General features: G+C 41.5%; 1 protein-coding gene across 1 annotated transcript in view; it reads right to left on the minus strand.

The window, feature by feature from the left end:
• The window catches only part of LOC110492722 (monocarboxylate transporter 1), a 58,012-nt gene that overhangs the window by 8,419 nt on the left and 27,436 nt on the right, over positions 1–22,157 (minus strand). The window lies entirely within an intron of this gene.

Genomic DNA, 22,157 nt, shown 5'->3' on the forward strand with positions numbered 1-22,157 from the left:
TTGTGTGTGACTCAGTCATAAGTCTGGGTGTACAGTTAAAAGCCGGGTGCGACCACAGTATGTGACATCCCATTTGTACTATCTGCAGGAACTCATCTGTGTGGAAACTTGCAGGAAGGGACAGAGAATTGTGGCAACGTCAGCTATCTTAATCTGCACAGACAAGCTAATCACCTTTTATATATTATTATGCCCCCCCCCCTTTTGCATCTGCTAACTGCCACATAGACAAAGAGGTCTGACTTTTCTATAAAAGCTGAGCCAACTGTTCTTTGGGCTCTTAACTCTGCACCATTGAGTGGAATGTTAATCGCTTCATTTTTGCAAATCTTATAATAAAGTTGTTGTTTGAAGAATCTACAGTATCTCTTCTTCTGGTTAGAATTTCCACAAAAGGGTTTAATAGCACAAGCCGGGAGCCAACAGTGAGTTGCAGTGGATGGAGGACAAGTGTCTGGATTAGGATTAGGATGCGCCGCTTCCTGTGTTAGGTAGGGTCATACTCTACGGATGTTCCACTTCCTGTGCGAGGTAGGGTCGTACTCGACGGATGTTCCTCTTCCTGTGTGAGGTAGGGTCGTACTCTACGGATGTTCCTCTTCCTGTGTGAGGTAGGGTCGTACTCTACGGATGTTATAGAGCATGAACCTGCAGGAGCGGGTCACCGCTTTAATGTTTGCACAGAACGACAGGGTGTTGTCCAGGGTCACGCCAAGGTTCTTTGCACTCTGGGAGGGCAACACTGGAGTTGTCAATCGTGATGGAGAGATCACATCTACACTGCTCAAAACAATTAAGGGAACACTAAAATAACACATCCTACATCTGAATGACTGAAATATCCTTATTAAATACTTTTTTCTTTACATAGTTGAATGTGCTGACAACAAAATGACACAAAAATCTATCAACCCATGGAGGTCTGGATTTGGAGTCACACTCAAAATTAAAGTGGAAAACCACACTACAGGCGGATCCAACTTTGATGTAATGTCCTTAAAACCTGTTGCGACGAGCAAACCCGTATCCGGGAGCGTAATTATAGCCTCAAGCTCATTAGCATAACGCAACGTTAACTATTCATGAAAATCGCAAATGAAATGAAATAAATATATTAGTTCACAAGCTTAGCCTTTTGTTAACAACACTCATCTCATATTTTCAAAAAATGCTTTTCAACAATAGCTACACAAGCATTTGTGTAAGAGTATTGATTGCTAGCATAGCATTAAGCCTAGCATTCAGCAGGCAACATTTTCACAAAAACAAGAAAAGCATTCAAATAAAATAATTTACCTTTGAAGAACTTTGGATGTTTTCAATGAGGAGACTGTTAGATAGCAAATGTTCAGTTTTTCCAAAAAGATTATTTGTGTAGGAGAAATTGCTCCATTTTGTTCATCACGTTTGGCTGAGAAAACCCCCCGAAACCCCCCCGTCATCTTGGTTTCGCCTGTAGCATCAGTTCTGTGGCACTTACAGATAATATCTTTGCAGTTTTGGAAACGTCAGAGTGTTTTCTTTCCAAAGCTGTCAATTATATGCATAGTCGAGCATCTTTGTGACAAAATATCTTGTTTAAAACGGGAACGTTTTTCATCCAAAAATTAAATACTGCCCCCAGAGTTTCAAGAGGTTAAAACAAGTCAAAATGAGGCTCAGTGTGTGTGGCCTCCACGTGCCTATATGACCTCCCTACAACGCCTGGGAATGCTCCTGATGAGGTGGCGGATGGTCTCCTGAGGGATCTCCTCTGTCGTGGAAATTTCCTCTATTTACCAAATCATGAGAGCAAACCACACACCAGTCAGTTATGCTTAATCTTACACCTTTAATAATAAAGCTTTTGCAATAGCATTTTTTACTTTCAACAGTTCAGTATCTCTAATGAAAAGTTGAGAGTTCCAACATAATGGCAAATGGGATCCTTTATAGCAAAGATCCACCCCCCCTAGACGACATGACAAACCACAGGTCTTAGGAACTTACACAAAGAAAGACTTTACTTCAGAGAGGAGTATCCCCTAGCCAGACAGAGTTGGCTATAAATTATCGTTCAGTTTGGTCTCCTAAAGGAAGCTCTTATTTCATCCTTGGTACAAAAATGGTACCAAGACATTACCCCCACCCTATGATATATATCAAATTGTCATTTAGATACAACCAATTCTAAATACAACCAATCCTGGACAAGCTCACGGAGAGGAGAGTGAGGCTATAGGTTAAGATAGGAGCAACAAAAGAGGGAGCATAGAATGATTCCAGACACTGCCATCCTCCTCTCCCCGATGGGAAAAGTAGGGAGTGACTGGCAAACAGACACAGTGGAGCAAAAGATGTTTACACATGATGACACCTTGACCTCTCCCCGGCCCAAACAACTTAGTCTTGACATAGAACAGATACTGAAACCCCGCCACAGTATTATACAAAAATAACATTCTGATGAGAAGTAACTTACAAACATATGATGAATATAAAACATCTTACCTATGTTACCACCTAATTCTGATTATTCCCCAACACCTCCCAGACCTGGACTAAAGCATCTGCCAACTCCTGGACAGTCTGTTGTGCAACGTGGCGTTGGTGGATGGAGCGAGACATGATGTCCCAGATGTGCTCAATTGGATTCAGGTCTGGGGAACGGGCGGGCCAGTCCATAGCATCAATGCCTTCCTCTTGCAGGAACTGCTGACACACTCCAGCCACATGAGGTCTAGCATTGTCTTGCATTAAGAGGAATCCAGGGCCAACCGCACCAGCATATGGTCTCACAAGGGGTCTGAGGATCTCATCGCGGTACCTAATGGCAGTCAGGCTACCTCTGGCGAGCACATGGAGGGCTGTGCGGCCCCCCAAAGAAATGCCACCCCACACCATGACTGACCCACCGCCAAACCGGTCATGCTGGAGGATGTTGCAGGCAGCAGAACATTCTCCACGGTGTCTCCAGACTCTGTCACGTCTGTGACATGTGCTCAGTGTGAACCTCCTTTCATCTGTGAAGAGCACAGGGCGCCAGTGGCGAATTTGCCAATCTTGGTGTTCTCTGGCAAATGCCAAACGTCCTGCATGGTGTTGGGCTGTAAGCACAACCCCCACCTGTGGACGTCGGGCCCTCATACCACCCTCATGGAGTCTGTTTCTGACCGTTTGAGCAGACACATGCACATTTGTGGCCTGCTGGAGGTCATTTTGCAGGGCTCTGGCAGTGCTCCTCCTGCTCTTCCTTGCACAAAGGCGGAGGTAGCGGTCCTGCTGCTGGGTTGTTGCCCTTCTATGGCCTCCTCCACGTCTCCTGATGTACTGGCCCGTCTCCTGGTAGCGCCTCCATGCTCTGGACACTACGCTGACAGACACAGCAAACCTTCTTGCCACAGCTCACATTGATGTGTCATCCAGGATGAGCTGCACTACCTGAGCCACTTGTGTGGGTTGTAGACTCCGTCTCATGCTACCACTAGAGTGAACGCACCAGACCAAAACATCAGCCAGGAAGCATAGGAACTGAGAAGTGGTCTGTGGTCCCCACCTGCAGAACCACTCCTTTATTGGGGGTGTCTTGCTAAATGCCTATAATTTCCACCTGTTGTCTATTCCATTTGCACAACAGCATGTGAAATGTATTGTCAATTAGTGTTGCTTCCTAAGTGTAAAGTTTGATTTCACAGAAGTGTGATTGACTTGGAGTTACATTGTGTTGTTTAAGTGTTCCCTTTATTTTTTTGAGCAGTGTATGTATTATTGCCATCGAAATGTTAGCATATAATTAAGGGATTAGAAATCCAGGGCTGAAAGACAAAACGGTGTCATTGTTGATGATTCATGTTTTATAACCACAATTACAATCCCTCCACAGCCTCAGAGGATCTAGATACTTTTTCTATTTTGGATTAAAAACAAATTATGATCAATATTACGTATTGGATCACAAAAAAAAATGCAATGTGTACTTGTAGTCTACCAATGGAATGGCAAGCCAGACAAAATTAAAAGGGCATTGCCCTAACTCTCCCTTGGTCTTTAGGGCAAATCTGGTCTGTGATAGGAGGGGGGGTTTTCACACCTAGCTCGGCTATTAGACTATTCTTTAGTAAAGGTTGAATAGTCTATTGTTCAGCTATTAGCCCCACTCCCCACCTTGCAACAACTGGATGTCTTTTTGTCGAGAGCAAAACTTTATTTTTCAATCAAAAATAATTGTTCTGAAAGCAAAAACGAGGCTTCAAAGTAAAACAATAAATACAAAATCTAATATTTTGTGATAGAGCGCAAAACGTTGTGCATTTTATTCCCCAAAAATATTTAGAGAACAAAAAATGTTTTTGAAAACAAAACTCCAATTTAATTTCAGAATCAACCACCCTCCATTTTGTCAATTTTTTGAGTGTCAGTTTGGCTACAACCAATACTGTTCAGCCTTTCTTTCCGACACAAAGGAAGTCATAGCAGACAACTACAAAGAAGGACTGTGTGATGATGGCATCTCAGGTAAGCAGCACTGGGCGTTCTTCCGTCCAACTTTTAGCTGGTAGTTAAGCTCCTACGATTCAGTGTCAGCTCATAACATAACTATATTACATACATACCGTAGAATGATAAATCATGCAATTATTATTCTCAAGCTAACCAAAAGCATTTTACTACAAACACCTGTACTCACCATATTCAGTTGATTTAATCTAACTTTCTTTTATGGCAACTCGTAAGCAGGCCATGTCCTATGTGTTTCATAGTCGATATATAATCATCTTTCATTACAGTGTAAGGGTTAGCTTGGTTTACAGAGTGATGAAAGAACACAATATGTCTGTCAGGGAATGCTATTCTGATATGTCAGATGAAGGGTTAGACCAGAAAGTCAGAGCCATTAAGGTGAGGATGCACCATGAGGGCTTTAAGATGGTCAAAGGAAGTCTCAGAACAATGGGCCATCGTGTACAATGGCGAAGAGTTAGGGAGTCTTCGTAGCATTTAGATGGTGCCCCATGCGGGCTTTAAGATGGGCCATCGTGTACAATGGCGAAGAGTTAGGGAGTCTTCGTAGCGTTTAGATGGTGCAGGTATCATTGCCAGAATGATCCAGCTTCGTTGCATTGCTCGGCAAAGATACTATATTCCTGCTCCCATGTCCCTCGTCCACATTGATACAAAATCAGAAATTGATAAAAAGGTACTAAGATGTACAATGTTCCATCAAACAGAAGTTATTTTAACTGTTTTATTCCTAGACAGATGTTCAATAATGTATGAAATTGGAGTTGTTCTTCATCAACTGGTGATACATAAATAATGAAGCAGGTTAATAATTTATTTTAATTCCAGTGCTTTTTTTTCAAGATACAACAACAGGTAAGTATATTATTTTGTATACATATTGCCCCTTTTTCCTCCCCTTTTTCCTCCAAACTTAACAATGGTCATTATGGCCAAACAGTTCCATTTGTGTTTCATCAGACCAGAGGACATTTCTCCAAAAAGTACAATCTTTGTCCCCATGTGCAGTTGCAAACCGTATTCTGGCTTTTTAATGGCGGTTTTGGAGCAGTGGCTTCTTCCTTGCTGAGCGGCCTTTCAGGTTATGTCAATATAGGACTCGTTTTACTGTGGATATAGATACTTTTGGACCGGTTTCCTCCAGCATCTTCACAAGGTCCTTTAGTGTTGTTCTGGGATTGATTTGCACTTTTCGCACCAAAGTACGTTCATCTCCAGGAGACAGAACGCATCTCCTGACGGCTGTGTGGTCCCATGGTGTTTATACTTGCGTACTACTGTTTGTACAGATGAACATGGTACCTTCAGGCATTTGGAAATTGCTCCCAAGGATGAACCAGACTTGTGAAGGTCTACAATTTTTTTCAGGGGTCTTGGCGGATTTATTTTTATTTTCCCATGATGTCAAGCAAAGAGGCACAGAGTTTGAAGGTAGGCCTTGAAATACATCCACAGGTACACCTCCAATTGACTCAAATGATTTCAATTAGCCTATCAGAAGCTCCTAAAGCCATGACATCATTTTCTGGAATTTTACAAGCTGTTTAAAGGCACAGTCAACTTAGTGTATGTAAACTTCTGACCCACTGGAATTGTGATACATTGAATATTAAGTGAAATAATGTCTGTAAACAATTGTTGGAAAAAAATTGCTTGTGTCACGCACAAAGTACATGTCCTGCGGACGACACAACAGTGGTAGGCTTGATTACCAACAACGACGAGACGGCCTACAGGGAGGAGGTGAGGGCCCTCGGAGTGTGGTGTCAGGAAAATAACCTCACACTCAACGTCAACAAAACTAAGGAGATGATTGTGGACTTCAGGAAACAGCAGAGGGAACACCCCCCTATCCACATCGGTGGAACAGTAGTGGAGAGGGTAGCAAGTTTTAAGTTCCTCGGCATACACATCACAGACAAACTGAATTGGTCCACTCACACAGACAGCATTGTGAAGAAGGCGCAGCAGCGCCTCTTCAACCTCAGGAGGCTGAAGAAATTTGGCTTGTCACCAAAAGCACTCACAAACTTCTACAGATGCACAATCGAGAGCATCCTGGCGGGCTGTATCACCGCCTGGTACGGCAACTGCTCCGCCCTCAACCGTAAGGCTCTCCAGAGGGTGGTGAGGTCTGCACAACGCATCACCGGGGGCAAACTACCTGCCCTCCAGGACACCTACACCACCCGATGTCACAGGAAGGCCATAAAGATCATCAAGGACATCAACCACCCGAGCCACTGCCTGTTCACCCCGCTATCATCCAGAAGGCGAGGTCAGTACAGGTGCATCAAAGCTGGGACCGAGAGACTGAAAAACAGCTTCTATCTCAAGGCCATCAGACTGTTAAACAGCCACCACTAACATTGAGTGGCTGCTGCCAACACACTGACACTGACTCAACTCCAGCCACTTTAATAATGGGAATTGATGGGAAATGATGTAAATATATCACTAGCCACTTTAAACAATGCTACCTTATATAATGTTACTTACCCTACATTATTCATCTCATATGCATACGTATATACTGTACTCTATATCATCGACTGTATCCTTATGTAATACATGTATCACTAGCCACTTTAAACTATGCCACTTTGTTTACATACTCATCTCATTTGTACATACTGTACTCGATACCATCTACTGTATCTTGCCTATGCTGCTCTGTACCATCACTCATTCATATATCCTTATGTACATATTCTTTATCCCCTTACACTGTGTACAAGACAGTAGTTTTGGAATTGTTAGTTAGATTACTTGTTGGTTATTACTGCATTGTCGGAACTAGAAGCACAAGCATTTCGCTACACTCGCATTAACATCTGCTAACCATGTGTATGTGACAAATAAAATTTGATTTGATTTGATTTAACCGACTTGCCAAAGCGATAGTTCAACAAGAAATTTGTGGAGTGGTTGAAAAACGAGTTCTAAGTGTATGTAAACTTCAACTGTATGTCTAATAATGACATGGTCTTCTATTATTTGTCCGTATGTGTCTGTTTTTCAGCATAAAGTACTCTGTGGCCACTTAGTGTGGACACCAGGTGAGACCACACACACAGCCTCTCTCCTTCACGTCATCCCTCTCCCCTTTTTCCGTAAATCCTCTAGGTGATATCAACTGTTGGTGAACCCCTCCCCCATGTGAACTGGCTGACAGAGGGCACAGCATGATGAGGTGAGAGGTCAGGTCAACAAGAAGTATTATTAAAGCGATGCTTTACATTGAAATACAGACAGATGTAGTAGTCCCAGAGTTAATGATCCAAGGTCCTTACCTTGAGGTTAAGAGGTTAAGAGTAGAGGTCGACCAATTAAATCGGAATGGCCGATTAATTAGGGCCGATTTCAAGTTTTCATAACAATCGGAAATCGGTATTTTTGTGCACCGATTTGCATTTTAATTTTTTTTTTACACCTTTATTTCATCTTTATTTAACTAGGCAAGTCAGTTAAGAACACATTCTTATTTTCAATGACGGCCTAGGAACGGTGGGTGGGTTAACCTCATGAAACTCTGGGGGCAGTATTTCATTTTTGGATGAAAAACGTTCCCGTTTTAAACAAGATATTTTGTCACGAAAAGATGCTTGACTATGCATATAATTGACAGCTTTGGAAAGAAAACACTCTGACGTTTCCAAAACTGCAAAGATATTATCTGTGAGTGCCACAGAACTGATGCTACAAGCGAAACCAAGATTAAATTTCATACAGGAAGTGAGACAGATTTGAGGCGCTGTGTACCAATGTCTCCTTATATGGCTGTGATTGCGCAAGGAGAGAGCCTACACTTTGTCGTTTCCCCAAGGTGTTTACAGCATTGTGACGTATTTGTAGGCATATCATTGGAAAATTGACCATAAGAGACTACATTTACCAGGTGTCCGCTGGGTGTCCTCCGTCAAAACTATTGCGTAATCTCCAGGTGCGCGCATTTTTCCATTTAGTTCAGAGGAGAAACCAAACTGCCACGCGTGATTTATCATTGAATAGATATGTGAAAAACACCTTGAGGATTGATTCTAAACAACGTTTGCCATGTTTCTGTCGATATTATGGAGTTAATTTGGAAAAAAGTTTGCGTTGTTATGACTGAATTTTCAGGGTTTTTTCTCAGCCAAACGTGAAGAACAAAACGGACCGATTTCTCCTACACAAATAATCTTTTTGGAAAAACTGAACATTTGCTATCTAACTGGAGAGTCTCCTCATTGAAAACATCCAAAGTTCTTCAAAGGTAAATGATTTTATTTGAATGCTTTTCTTGTTTTTGTGAAAATGTTGCACGCTGAATGCTACGCTAAATGCTACGCTAGGTATCAAAACTCTTACACAAATGCTTGTTTTGCTATGGTTGAAAAGCATATTTTGAACATCTGAGATGAGTGTTTTTAACAAAAGGCTAAGCTTGACGTTGCGTTATGGTAATGAGCTTGAGGCTATAAAATAGGATCCCGGATCCGGGTTTGCTCGTCGCAACTGGTTAACTGCCTCGTTCAGGGGCAGAAAGACAGATTTTCACCCTGTCAGCTCGGGGGATCCAATCTTGCAACCTTACAGTTAATTAGTCCAACGCAATAACGACCTGCCTCTCTCGTTGCACTCCACAAGGAGACTGCCTGTTACGCAAATGCAGTAAGCCAAGGTAAGTTGCTAGCTAACTTCTTACCTGGGAATATTGAAGACTCATGTTAAAAGGAACCACCAGCTTTCATATGTTTTCATGTTCTGAGCAAGGAACTGAAACGTTAGCTCTCTTACATAGCACATATTGCACGTTCTTCTCCAACACTTTGTTTTTGCATTATTTCAACCAAATTGAACATGTTTCATTATCTACTTGAGGCTAAATTGATTTTATTGATGTATTATATTAAGTTTAAAAAAAGTGTTAATTCAGTATTGTTGTAATTGTCATTATTACAAAAACATTTATTTTTATTTTATAAAATCGGCCGATTAATCGGTATCGGCTTTTTTGGTCCTCCAATAAATCGGTATCGGCGTTGAAAAATCATAACCGGTCGACCTCTAGTTAAGAGGTCATTAAGAGGTTCTTACCTCTTTCCTTTCTCTTCTATACCTCACTCCCCACCTCATCTTTCTTCCTCATTTTATAATGCACACCATATGTGCATTGACGTACAGACTGAACTTGTACTTATAATATTATAAGTACTATATATATATATATATATATATATAATGCATTTTAAACACCTGGATAATGAACTTCTTTCAATAAAGCGTTTCACATTCTCCACTGGTTGAGATTAAGTATCTCATTGAAATACTATCCTGTGTCCTCAGATTAATGCAGATGAAGGGAGTTAGATAAGCATAGGTGTATTTCTGTATATATGAATTACAAATCAGCCTTTACTTAAATCATGTTTAGTCTATTGCATAGTTACAATGTGTAATCATTGATGTCCCAGGAGCAGGAGTGGTAAACACTGTTGAAGTGTATAATTGTAATACATACATGCAGACACAGCATCATTCAAAGAATGGAATTTGATACACCTGGTATTGGATATGACTGAAAAAGAATGTCTTACTGAACTGCAGCTTAATTTGCCAAGGAAGAGTACATGATCAGTGAATATATTCAATGTACAGGCTACAATGTGGGAATCTCATGAGTGGTAAAAACTACAGTACATGTATATAGGACTTGCATCCTTAAGATTAACATTTAAGAACAGTTCAGCGAGACAACTCAAAAGGTGAAATCCATTAAAAAACACGCCAAGATAATGGAATTCATTGCCCTTGACAATCAACCTGTTGTGGGTGATGTTGGCTTGCGCGACTTGTCGAGCTTTTAATTTCACACGTCAAATAACACAGTTCTATTATAGAATGGTGTGTTCTGAATTTGCACGTTCAAACCAAGCGCCACCACTACTATCAGAAGGACTGTCAAAGCTGTACAAATAAAGTCTGCAAACAAGCAAACACCGGCCACAAACGATGTGTTAACAAAACCACGTTGGTAATAAAGCATCATTTGTTCGACTGCAACTTCTGGGGTAGCTAGCTTCAGCTTGGTACCTAGATAGCACCAATACAACCAGCCTGAAAACAATGACCTGTAGAAACTGCAGTCATTTTCACTATTCTTAGCAATGATTTAGGAATCCTTGTGATTAAGTATTAGCTAGGTTGCCACTTGTTGTTTGCCTATTGAAATTGAACTTTGAGCTACTTAACTTCTTTGGGGTAGGGGGCAGTATTGGGTGGCTTGGATGAAAAACGGGCCCAAATTAAGCTGCCTGCTACTCAGCCGTAAAAGCTAGAATATGCATATAATTAGGAAATTTGGATAGAAAACACTGAAGTTTCTATAACTGTTTGAATGATGTCTGAGTATAACAGAATTCATATGGCAGGAAAAAAACCTGAGAAAAAAAATCCAACCAGGAAGTGGGAAATCTGAGGTTTGAAGTTTTTCCAAATCAGCCCCTATTGAAGAGACAGGGTAATATTAGTTATGTTTCACTTCCCAAGGCTTCCACTAGATGTCAACAGTATTTAGAACCTGTTTTGAGGAATCTACTCTAAAGGAGGGGCTCATAAGGGCTCTTTGAGTGAGTGGTCTGGCACGCTCACGTGAAAGGTAGCTAGCTACGTTCCACTTCATTTGTACAGACAAAGGAATTGTCCGGTTGGACCATAAAACTTAATTTAATGTTAAAAACATCCTAAAGATTGATTCCATACTTAGGTTGGCATGTTTCTACAGGCTGCAACGGAACTTTTTGAACTTTTCGTCCAACGCGACCTGAACGCGCTTTTGGATTGGTTTACCAAACACCCTAACTAAAGAAGATATTTGGACATAACTGATGGACATTATCGAACAAATCAAACATTTTATGGTGGAACTGGGATTCCTGGGAGTGCATTCTGAGGAAGATTATCAAAGGTAAGTGAATATTTAAAATGCTATTTCTGAGTAATGTCGACTACCCAATATGGCGGGTATCTTTTTGGTTGCTTTGTTGTCTAAAGGCTGTACTCAGATTATTGCATGGTTTACTTTCCCCGTAAAGTTTTTTTTAAACTTCTCCTTAATGCAACCGCTGTGTCAGATTTATCTAAAGTTCCACGTATAATAGTTGTATGTTTACGAGTATTTCTGTAAATTGATGTGGCTCTCTGCAATATCACCGCATGTTTTAGAAGTACTGAATGTAACGCGCCAATGTAAACTCAGATTTTTAGAAATATAAATATAAACTTTATCAAACAAAACATACATGTATTGTGCAACATGAAGTCCTATTAGTGTCATCTGATGAAGATCAAAGGTTAGTGATTCATTTGATCTCTTTCTCCTTTTTGTGACTCCTCTTTGGCTGGAAAAAATGGCTGTGTTTTTCTGTGGCTTGGTGGTGACCTAACAATCTTTTGTGGTGCTTTCGCTGTAAATCCTTTTTGAAATCAGACACTGTGGCTGAATTTTATCTTTAAAATGGTGTGAAATACTTGTATGCTTGAGGAATTTAAATTATGATATTTTTCGTTGTTTTGAATTTGGCGCCCTGCACTTTCACTGGCTGTTGCGGGGGGGGGGGTTCCGTTAGCTTTGTTGCCCAAAGCTAACATGATAAGCAGCCAGCAAGCTTCATCTGGCTAGTGAGGCTAAACCTGACTGGGTTATGTGTTGTGAAGCTAGCCACAATAAGGGTTAGGCACAATAGTAAAATTTGTGGTTTGCCTTCAAAATAAAAGTACCTCTTTGAAAGTGATGCAGGAGGTTACAATTGGTGGAATCATGGCATATTTAGACTAGATCATATTAAACAAGGTTGGACTATGAAGCAATGAAATGGGGTATCAGTCTACTCGGTGACACCCACAGAACACAACCGTGAAGAGTTCACACAAATATTAGCGTTGTAGCTCTTATCGCGGGACTGTGACTGTGTGAAATCCCCTCCCCAGTCAGTCTATTGTCTGTATTGACATTCATATTGCACTGTACAGCTTTACCTAAGGATTGGGGATCAATGAAATGGGTAACAGTCTACCCAATTTTTTCATCCTCCTCAGTTATCAGACTCTAGGTTGACATAGGTTGACAGTAAATGTGGCTCAATTCACAGTTGTTTCAGAGTCCCGCAATAAGAGCTACAACGCTAATGTTCCCTGGGTGTCAGACTGATACTTATGGATTGTGGATCAATGGGTAAGGCTGTACAGTGAAATAAATATGCCCCCAATGCAACTCTAAAGTACAATACATCCAGTGTGATTCTAAAGTACAATACATCCAGTGTGATTCTAAAGTACAATACATCCAGTGTGATTTCAACAGATTAACAAATGGTAGTATTTTGCACTTGAAGGTGGTAAATGACCTTTTAATGGCATCAGACCGAGGCTCTGCATCTGTCCTCGTGCTCCTAGACCTTAGTGCTGCTTTTGATACCATCGATCACCACATTCTTTTGGAGAGTTTGGAAACCCAAATTTGTCTACACGGACAAGTTCTGGCCTGGTTTAGATCTTATCTGTCGGAAAGATATCAGTTTGTCTCTGAATGTTTTGTCCTCTGACTAATCAACTGTAAATGTCGGTGTTCCTCAAGGTTCCGTTTTAGGACCACTATTGTTTTCACTATATATTTTACCTCTTGGGGATGTCATTCGAAAACATAATGTTAACTTTCACTGCTATGCGGATGACACACAGCTGTACATTTCAATGAAACACGGTGAAGCCCCAAAATTGCCCTTGCTAGAAGCATGTGTTTCAGACATAAGGAAGTGGATGACTGTAAACTTTCTACTTTTAAACTCGGACAAAACAGAGATGCTTGTTCTAGGTCCCAAGAAACAAAGAGATCTTCTGTTGAATCTGACAATTAATCTTAATGGTTGTACAGTCGTCTCAAATAAAACTGAAGGACCTCGGCGTTACTCTGGACCCTGATCTCTCTTTTGAACATATCAAGACCATTTCAAGGACAGCTTTTTTCCATCTACGTAACATTGCAAAAATCAGAAACTTTGTCCAAAAATGATGCAGAAAAATCAATCCATGCTTTTGTCACTTCTAGGTTAGACTACTGCAATGCTCTACTTTCCGGCTACCCGGATAAAGCATTAAATAAACTTCAGTTAGTGCTACGGTCACAAGACGCAGGCCTCCTAATTGTCCCTAGAATTTCTAAGCAAACAGCTGGAGGCAGGGCTTTCTCCTATAGAGCTCCATTTTTATGGAACGGTCTGCCTACCCATGTCAGAGACGCAAACTCGGTCTCAACCTTTAAGTCTTTACTGAAGACTCATCTCTTCAGTGGGTCATATGATTGAGTGTAGTCTGGCCCAGGAGTGGGAAGGTGAACAGAAAGGCTCTGGAGCAACAAACCGCCCTTGCTGTCTCTGCCTGGCCGGTTCCCCTCTTTCCACTGGGATTCTCTGCCTCTAACCCTATTACAGGGGCTGAGTCACTGGCTTACTGGGGCTCTCTCATACCGTCCCTGGGAGGGGTGCGTCACCTGAGTGGGTTGAGTCACTGATGTGATCATCCTGTCTGGGTTGGCACACCCCTCTTGGATTGTGCCGTGGCGGAGATCTTTGTGGGCTATACTCGGCCTTGTCTCAGGATGGTAAGTTGATGGTTGAAGATATCCCTCTAGTGGTGTGGGGGGCTGTGCTTTGGCAAAGTGGGTGGGGTTATAGCCTTCCTGTTTGGCCCTGTCCTGGGGTGTCCTCGGATGGGGCCACAGTGTCTCCCGACCCCTCCTGTCTCAGCCTCCAGTATTTATGCTGCAGTAGTTTGTCGGGGGCTAGGGTCAGTTTGTTATATCTGGAGTACTTCTCCTGTCCTATTCGGTGTCCTGTGTGAATTTAAGTGTGCTCCCTCTAATTCTCTCTCTCGGAGGAGGACCTGAGCCCTAGGACCATGCCCCAGGACTACCTGACATGACTCCTTGCTGTCCCCAGTCCACCTGGCCATGCTGCTGCTCCAGTTTCAACTGTTCTGCCTTATTATTATTGGACCATGCTGGCCATTTATGAACATTTGAACATCTTGGCCATGTTCTGTTATAATCTCCACCCGGCACAGCCAGAAGATGACTGGCCACCCCACATAGCCTGGTTCCTCTCTAGGTTTCTTCCTAGGTTTTGGCCTTTCTAAGGAGTTTTTCCTAGCCACCGTGCTTCTACACCTGCATTGCTTGCTGTTTGGGGTTTTAGGCTGGGTTTCTGTACAGCACTTTGAGATATCAGCTGATGTACGAAGGGCTATATAAATACATTTGATTTGATGATTTTATATAAACATTCCAACCTCATTTAGCATGATCTATTAAATTATGGCATACTTCTACTATTTGTATTCATTTGCATCACTGTCAATGGCATACTTTCATTCTGAAGGACAACCGCAAAGTCCACTATTGTGGCTAATCCTTATTATGGCTAGCTTCACATAGATGGGTCCGACAACCATTAATCAAATAAGAACAGTCTTATAAATTAGGGTTATTTTAGATGATGACACCTAGCTATATGGTTAGATAGTAGCTATAGCGAACTATACATCTACTGAAACAGATGTCGTTTTGCTATGTTTCTGGGGAAGAACATTGTTTGCATCCATCAGCTAGCCAACTTTTTAATGACCAGCACTGGAGGTACGCAAGACGACTTTATCAACATCATAGCATACGTATTGATGAATCGTTGTGACACATATATATATTTTGTACCTTTATTTAGCCAGGTAGGCAAGTTGAGAACAAGTTCTCATGTACAACTGCGACCTGGCCAAGAATGAAGCAAAGCAGTGCGACACATACAAAAACAGAGTTACACATGGAATAAACAAAACATAGTCAATAATACAGTTGAAGAAAATCTATATACAGTGTGTGCAAATGAGGTAAGAAAAGAGAGGCAAGGCAATAAATATGCCATGGTGGTGAAGTAATTACAATATACCAATTAGACACTGGAGTGATTGATGTGCAGAAGATGAATGTGCAAGCATATACAGTGGGGCAAAAAAGTATTTGGTCAGCCACCAATTGTGCAAGTTCTCCCACTTAAAAAGATGAGGCCTGTCATTTTCATCATAGGTACACTTCAACTATGACAGACAATGAGAAAAAAAATCCAGAAAAATCACATTGTAGGATTTTTAATGAATTTGCAAATTATGGTGGAAAATATGTATTTGGTCAATAGCAAAAGTTTCTCAATACTTTGTTATATACCCTTTGTTGGCAATGACAGAGGTCAAACGTTTTCTGTAAGTCTTCACAAGGTTCACACACACTGTTGCTGGTATTTTGGCCCATTCCTCCATGCAGATCTCCTCTAGAGCAGTGATGTTTTGGGGCTGTTGCTGGGCAACACGGACTTTCAACTCCCTCCAAGGATTTTCTATGGGTTGAGATCTGGAGACTGGCTAGGCCACTCCAGGACCTTGAAATGCTTCTTACGAAGCCACTCCTTCGTTGCCCGGACGATGTGTTTGGGATCATTGTCATGCTGAAAGACCCAGACACGTTTCATCTTCAATGCCCTTGCTGATGGAAGGAGGTTTTCACTCAAAATCTCACAATACATGGTCCCATTCATTCTTTCCTTTACACGGATCAGTCTTCCTGGTCCCTTTGCAGATAAAAACTGCCCCAAAGCAGGTTTCCACCCCCATGCTTCACAGTAAGTATAGTGTTCTTTGGATGCAACTCAGCATTCTTTGTCCTCCAAACACGACGAGTTGAGTTTTTACCAAAAAGATTATATTTTGGTTTCATCTGACCATATGACATTCTCTGGATCATCCAAATGCTCTCTAGGAAACTTCAGACGGGCCTGGACATGTACTGGCTTAAGCAGGGGGACACATCTGGCACTGCAGGATTTGAGTCCCTGGCGGCGTAGTGTGTTACGGATGTTAGGCTTTGTTACTTTGGTCCCAGCTCTCTGCAGGTCATTCACTAGGTCCCCCCGTGTGGTTCTGGGATTTTTGCTCACCGTTCTTGTGATCATTTTGACCCCACGGGGTGAGATCTTGCGTGGAGCCCCAGATCGAGAGAGATTATCAGTGGTCTTGTATGTCTTCCATTTCCTAATAATTGCTCCCACAGTTGATTTCTTCAAACCAAGCTGCTTACCTATTGCAGATTCAGTCTTCCCAGCCTGGTGCAGGTCTACAATTTTGTTTCTGGTGTCCTTTGACAGCTCTTTGGTCTTGGCCATAGTGGAGTTTGGAGTATGACTGTTTGAGGTTGTGGACAGGTGTCTTTTATACTGATAACAAGTTCAAATAGGTGCCATTAATACAGGTAAGGAGTGGAGGACAGAGGAGCCTCTTAAAGAAGTAGTTACAGGTCTGTGAGAGCCAGAAATCTTGCTTGTTTTTAGGTGACCAAATACTTATTTTCCACCATAATTTGCAAATAAATTCATTAAAAATCCTACAATGTGATTTTCTGGATTTTTTTTCTCAATTTGTCTGTCATAGTTGAAGTGTACCTATGATGAAAATTACAGGTCTCCCTCATCTTTTTTTAATTTTTGTATTTTTTATTTTTAAACTGTTTATTAAGTTTTGAACATACACACACAGAGACAAGACAAAGCAAATATAAATAATATACTCAACTAGAAAAAAAAAATACAAATAAAAATACAAATAAAAAAATAGCTTTAAAGATACCATACTTTAGACAAGTTAAACACACCAGGCAGAAGGCTACAGAGGTTAAAGGGCAATCTATAGTACAGGGACAGAGCAAACACCTCACCATTGTTCCTGTAAGCAGTCAAGGGATAAGGGTGGAGAAATGCAACCCCTCACAGAGAGTCATGGCCACAGACCAACCATCCACTGGACAAAAAAAAAGTTTACAATGCTTTAAAATAAAAAAATAAAATGATTATTCATGTAGGCGTGAACAAAATGTAAAAATAACTGGGAAAAACAAGCTCACACTTCAGTCTCTGCCTGGGCAAGATGAACAAGGCATCTGCGGACCACAATCAATAAGCACATGGACCTTAATGCCACCCCCCCAGCAAAAACACAGAGAGAAGCTCCTCCAACCCTTAAGTCACAGACTTATTTTAGTATTAATTGGAATGCCATCAGAGGATGGACTGTTTAAAGTAAGACCGGAATGGAGCCCAAGCCTCAAACAGTTTGGGGTTCCCACGTGAATTTAATTTAATTTTTTCTTTCTCTCATCTTTTTAAGTGGGAGAACTTGCACAATTGGTGGCTGACTAAATACTTTTTTGCCCCACTGTAAGTAATGCAGTAATATGAAATACAAGTGATAGTGTAATCAACGTGTAATAACCATTGGGGGGAAAAAAATCATGAACGTGTTAAATTATTATGTGACGTGCAGTCATATTCAGGCCCTAATTGGTCAACAAGTTTATTTGACAGGTCAAATAGTGTTCTCTTCTTTGACATGCAAAGACCCAAACGGCGTTCCACAGAAATCCTGGTTGAGAAACGACTGAACAACAAAACAGCACAGCAAGTAAGTGAAATAAATAGGTTTTGTATGTTTGACTGGTAATGGGGACATATGTAAATGCCAACAAAATAACTTTTTTGGTCAGTGTGGTGTGTAACCTTCTTTAACTAGGAAAGTCAGTTAAGAAAAAATTCTTATTTACAATGACGGCCTACCGCGGCCACACCCGGACGATGCTGGGCCAAGTGTGCTCTTCCCAAGAAAGTTTATTACCATTAGCCTATCTGTTCTAAACAGTCATTCAACAAGATGGAAATGCATAAGATATTCCCATGAAACTGAGACCAATTGATTGGCATGCAGTTTCACCAGTAACATTTCAAGAATTGTCATTCACCATTGACAGTGATGGACTATTTTGAAATGAGGTATGCCCAACTTGGTGTTTGAGGGTATTAAAAATATAACATTTTCTTGAGACAAAATGTGTGGGCATTGGCAGGCATTGCAATTGGAGGATCCATTTTATGCATATTTTATAACAGGGCTCTTCAACCCTGTTCCTGGAGAGCTACCATCCTGTAGGGTTTACATTCCAACCCTAATCTAGCACACCTGATTCTAATAATTAGCTGGATTATAAAATGGATGGGGTTGGTTACAAACGGGGTTGGAGTGAAACCCTACAGGAGGGTCTCTCTCCAGGAACGGGGTTGGAGTGAAACCCTACAGGGGGGTCTCTCTCCAGGAACGGGGTTGGAGTGAAACCCTACAGGACGGTCTCTCTCCGGGAACAGGGTTGGAGTGAAACCCTCCTACAGGACGGTATCTCTCCAGGAACAGGGTTGGAGTGAAACCCTCCTACAGGACGGTATCTCTCCAGGAACAGGGTTGGAGTGAAACCCTACTACAGGACGGTATCTCTCCAGGAACAGGGTTGGAGAGCCTTGTAATTCAATAGGCTATATCTGTCGGTACAAACTTTGAGGAAATGACAACATCACTGACATTTTGTTGCGCTCCCTGACCTAAACAAATAGCAGTACACCACTACCAGTCAGATCTGTGGTAGGTCTACTAAACCACTACCAGTCAGATCTGTGGTAGGTCTACTAAACCACTACCAGTCTGATCTGTGGCAGGTCTACTAAACCACTACCAGTCAGATCTGTGGTAGGTCTACTAAACCACTACCAGTCAGATCTGTGGTAGGTCTACTAAACCACTACCAGTCAGATCTGTGGTAGGTCTACTAAACCACTACCAGTCAGATCTGTGGTAGGTCTACTAAACCACTACCAGTCAGATCTGTGGTAGGTCTACTAAACCACCATGTTTTAGCCTTGATCTCCATTTACATCGTCATAAACTACGTTTGGATTAGCCTACACTAATTCAAATCAACTGGACTGGGTTATTTTACCGCACCAGTTTTACAATCCAATGCATGTATCTATGCAATAAAACAGATATTGCGGCGCGTATAATATTTTTTATTAGGATTTTTTTCAGGGGGTGCCACAGCACCCTCAGCACCTCTACTTCCCACAGTTATGGACCTCTACTTCCCACACTTGGATTACTTCATGGAGAAAAAAAAAGTATATGTTTTAATAACTGAGCTTTTTCTAAATTCAAAACTGTTAAATCACATTAACAGATAATGTGACTTAACCAAAGATTTTTGTAACAGTCTGTAGCTAAGAGAACTGGTGATCAGCAGATGATGAGAGGTGGTCATGATGAAATCCCAAAGAAACATAGTGAGTTCAGAGAACAACTGTAGGCGGAGTGTTGTCATGATCAAACTGCCATTCAGGTCCTCGAGTCATCTTCTGCTTGAAATGCAGCATAATGTCTAATCCATCGAGAGGGATACGGTCCATGAGTTACAGTTCTACTACAATGACACATGCAGGTAAAGGAATGTTTCTCTCCAATCATTTACTCCAGGAAGAAGCCCAGGCACCACACGGCATTGTCTGTAACACATTGTACAGTTTGAACATGCACATAGGCAGAGATTACGTGTATACAATATTTACCCTAATTGACAGAAATATGGCATAAATCTCAAACTTTGCACAGCGACCAGACCGTACAAATGTACCAGTATCTAGCTACAGCCATGTTTCACATGCACGCTTAGGCAAATATATTTATAGTAAAACCAGATATTACGTTTTAGAGATTTTCAAACATTTAAATTGTTGTATTATAGTTTCTCCTCAATGTTAGCTAGTAAACTTAGCTAGCTAGCTTGTTGGATAGCCAATAATTGTTATTTGCATCTGTTTAGAATCCTATTTTTCATCATGCCTATAGAGTGATTTTGAAATAAATATATCATAATCATAACCAATGTCAACCCTTGTCAATTATGTTTTACTAGCTAAATTATATTTAGCTAGTAAAACTATTTAGCTAATGTTACATGATCCCTAAAAAGTTACAAACAGGAGGCCTGACGCATATTAACCAGTTAACAGGCGCCAGGCTAACTAGCTAGCCAACGCCGGTCATCTGCTAACACTTGCTGGTAAACTTAGATTTAGGCGGCTGGTTGTAAAGTTATTACTTGTGTCTGCCTGCCTTGGGGGAAGGACGGGGCCAGATCACGAAGCACCGCCCCACATGAGTTGTAGAGACAAGGGAAAAAAAATGTGTCAGCTTATATAATTAGCAATGAATCTGCTGATAGGAGCGTCGCTGAAAGACATCCAAAGGCTCTATCGAACAAGGATAACCACATCTACACGCACAAAAACGTATAGCGTGGTCAGTATCACAAAATCACATTTTATTGGTCACATACAAATATTCAGCTGATGTTATTGCGGGTGTAGCGAAATGCTTGTGACTGATTATCTGGTGTAACAGAGCCATCGCAAAACGCCACAAAGCAGGACTACATTTATTCTCAGATCCCATCAATACACCGGAAGTCATCATTCAGCGCGCGACGCCCAGACCTTTCTTCCTCCCTCCTGGGCATTGTGTGAAACACATCTCACGGTCCTAGAAATGCCTCGGACATGATGAAAACAAGCCCAGATTCGCCCAGGGTGAAATTCCCCTTTAACAATAGGTAGTCCAGGTATGTCAAGGGGGTGGGCCTTTCCTATTTTGTTTTATATTGTTCCTCAAGCAAGGGGGGGGGCGATGACATCATGAATTCCCATCAGACCAAGCCCTACTCCTTGATGTTTGCAGTTGTGTCTAATCAGCACTATTTTGCTATTAGACTGTTTTGACCCATTAGTGTGTGCGCGTTACTGTATTTATACTTGGGATATGGCTTTGCAACAGGAAACGTTAGAAAATCACTGGAGGATGTGGTGGAAGTACCTTTGGCAGTCATTACAGCTGTAAATCATCTAGAATACAATACTACCAACTATGAAACTCTTAGGGCAACATACACACAGTGTACAAAATATTAAGAACAGGGACCAGAAGGACAGGGACCCGAAAGGACAGGGACCCGAAAGGACAGGGACCAGAAAGGACAGGGACCAGAAAGGACAGGGACCAGAAAGGACAGGGACCAGAAAGGACAGGGAGGGAGGAATGAATGCGGTTCGATTCTCGACCCTTCTTCCTAAGTGTGCACTTATACACTCCCCCTAATGGATGACCTCCCTCAGTTACATGATCTGACTGAGCTGCTGTCTCTTGTCAATGTTTTGAACTGACGTAAAGACAGGACACTTGCCTTGTAACTAACCCTAACTAGAAACTATAAATATTAACTCTCCTACCTCATGTAGGATATTTTTGCTTTGATTGAATGAGAAGCTCCATTTAGGCATTTGCGCTGCTATTCTGTGTTACGGTCTCTAGTGGTCAATACATGTGAGTTGCAGTGCTTTTCTCCAATGGGAAAAATGAATGCTAATTGTTGAATATATTAGGGGTACAGTAATACTTCTGGCATTTCTTGAAAGTCAAAAATCCTCCCCTTTTCAAGGTAACCACTTATTTACCCTCTTGACGGTTATGATGGGGAGAAAAATCAGATCAGTAAATTGTTTAACCTCTAGCCAAGGCTTTATAGTATATGGTTAATTATGGCTGGCACTGGTTACAATCTGCCACAATATCAATGCTGCCAGCTAAGGTATGCAAGGGGACAGTCGGCCTGGTTGGACAAGGCTGCACCAAATGGAAGTTAGTCTGTCCAT

The sequence above is a fragment of the Oncorhynchus mykiss genome, chromosome 16 (assembly GCF_057628025.1).
Source record: "Oncorhynchus mykiss isolate SJ-2025 chromosome 16, ASM5762802v1, whole genome shotgun sequence".
Classification (NCBI taxonomy): Eukaryota; Metazoa; Chordata; class Actinopteri; order Salmoniformes; family Salmonidae; genus Oncorhynchus; species Oncorhynchus mykiss.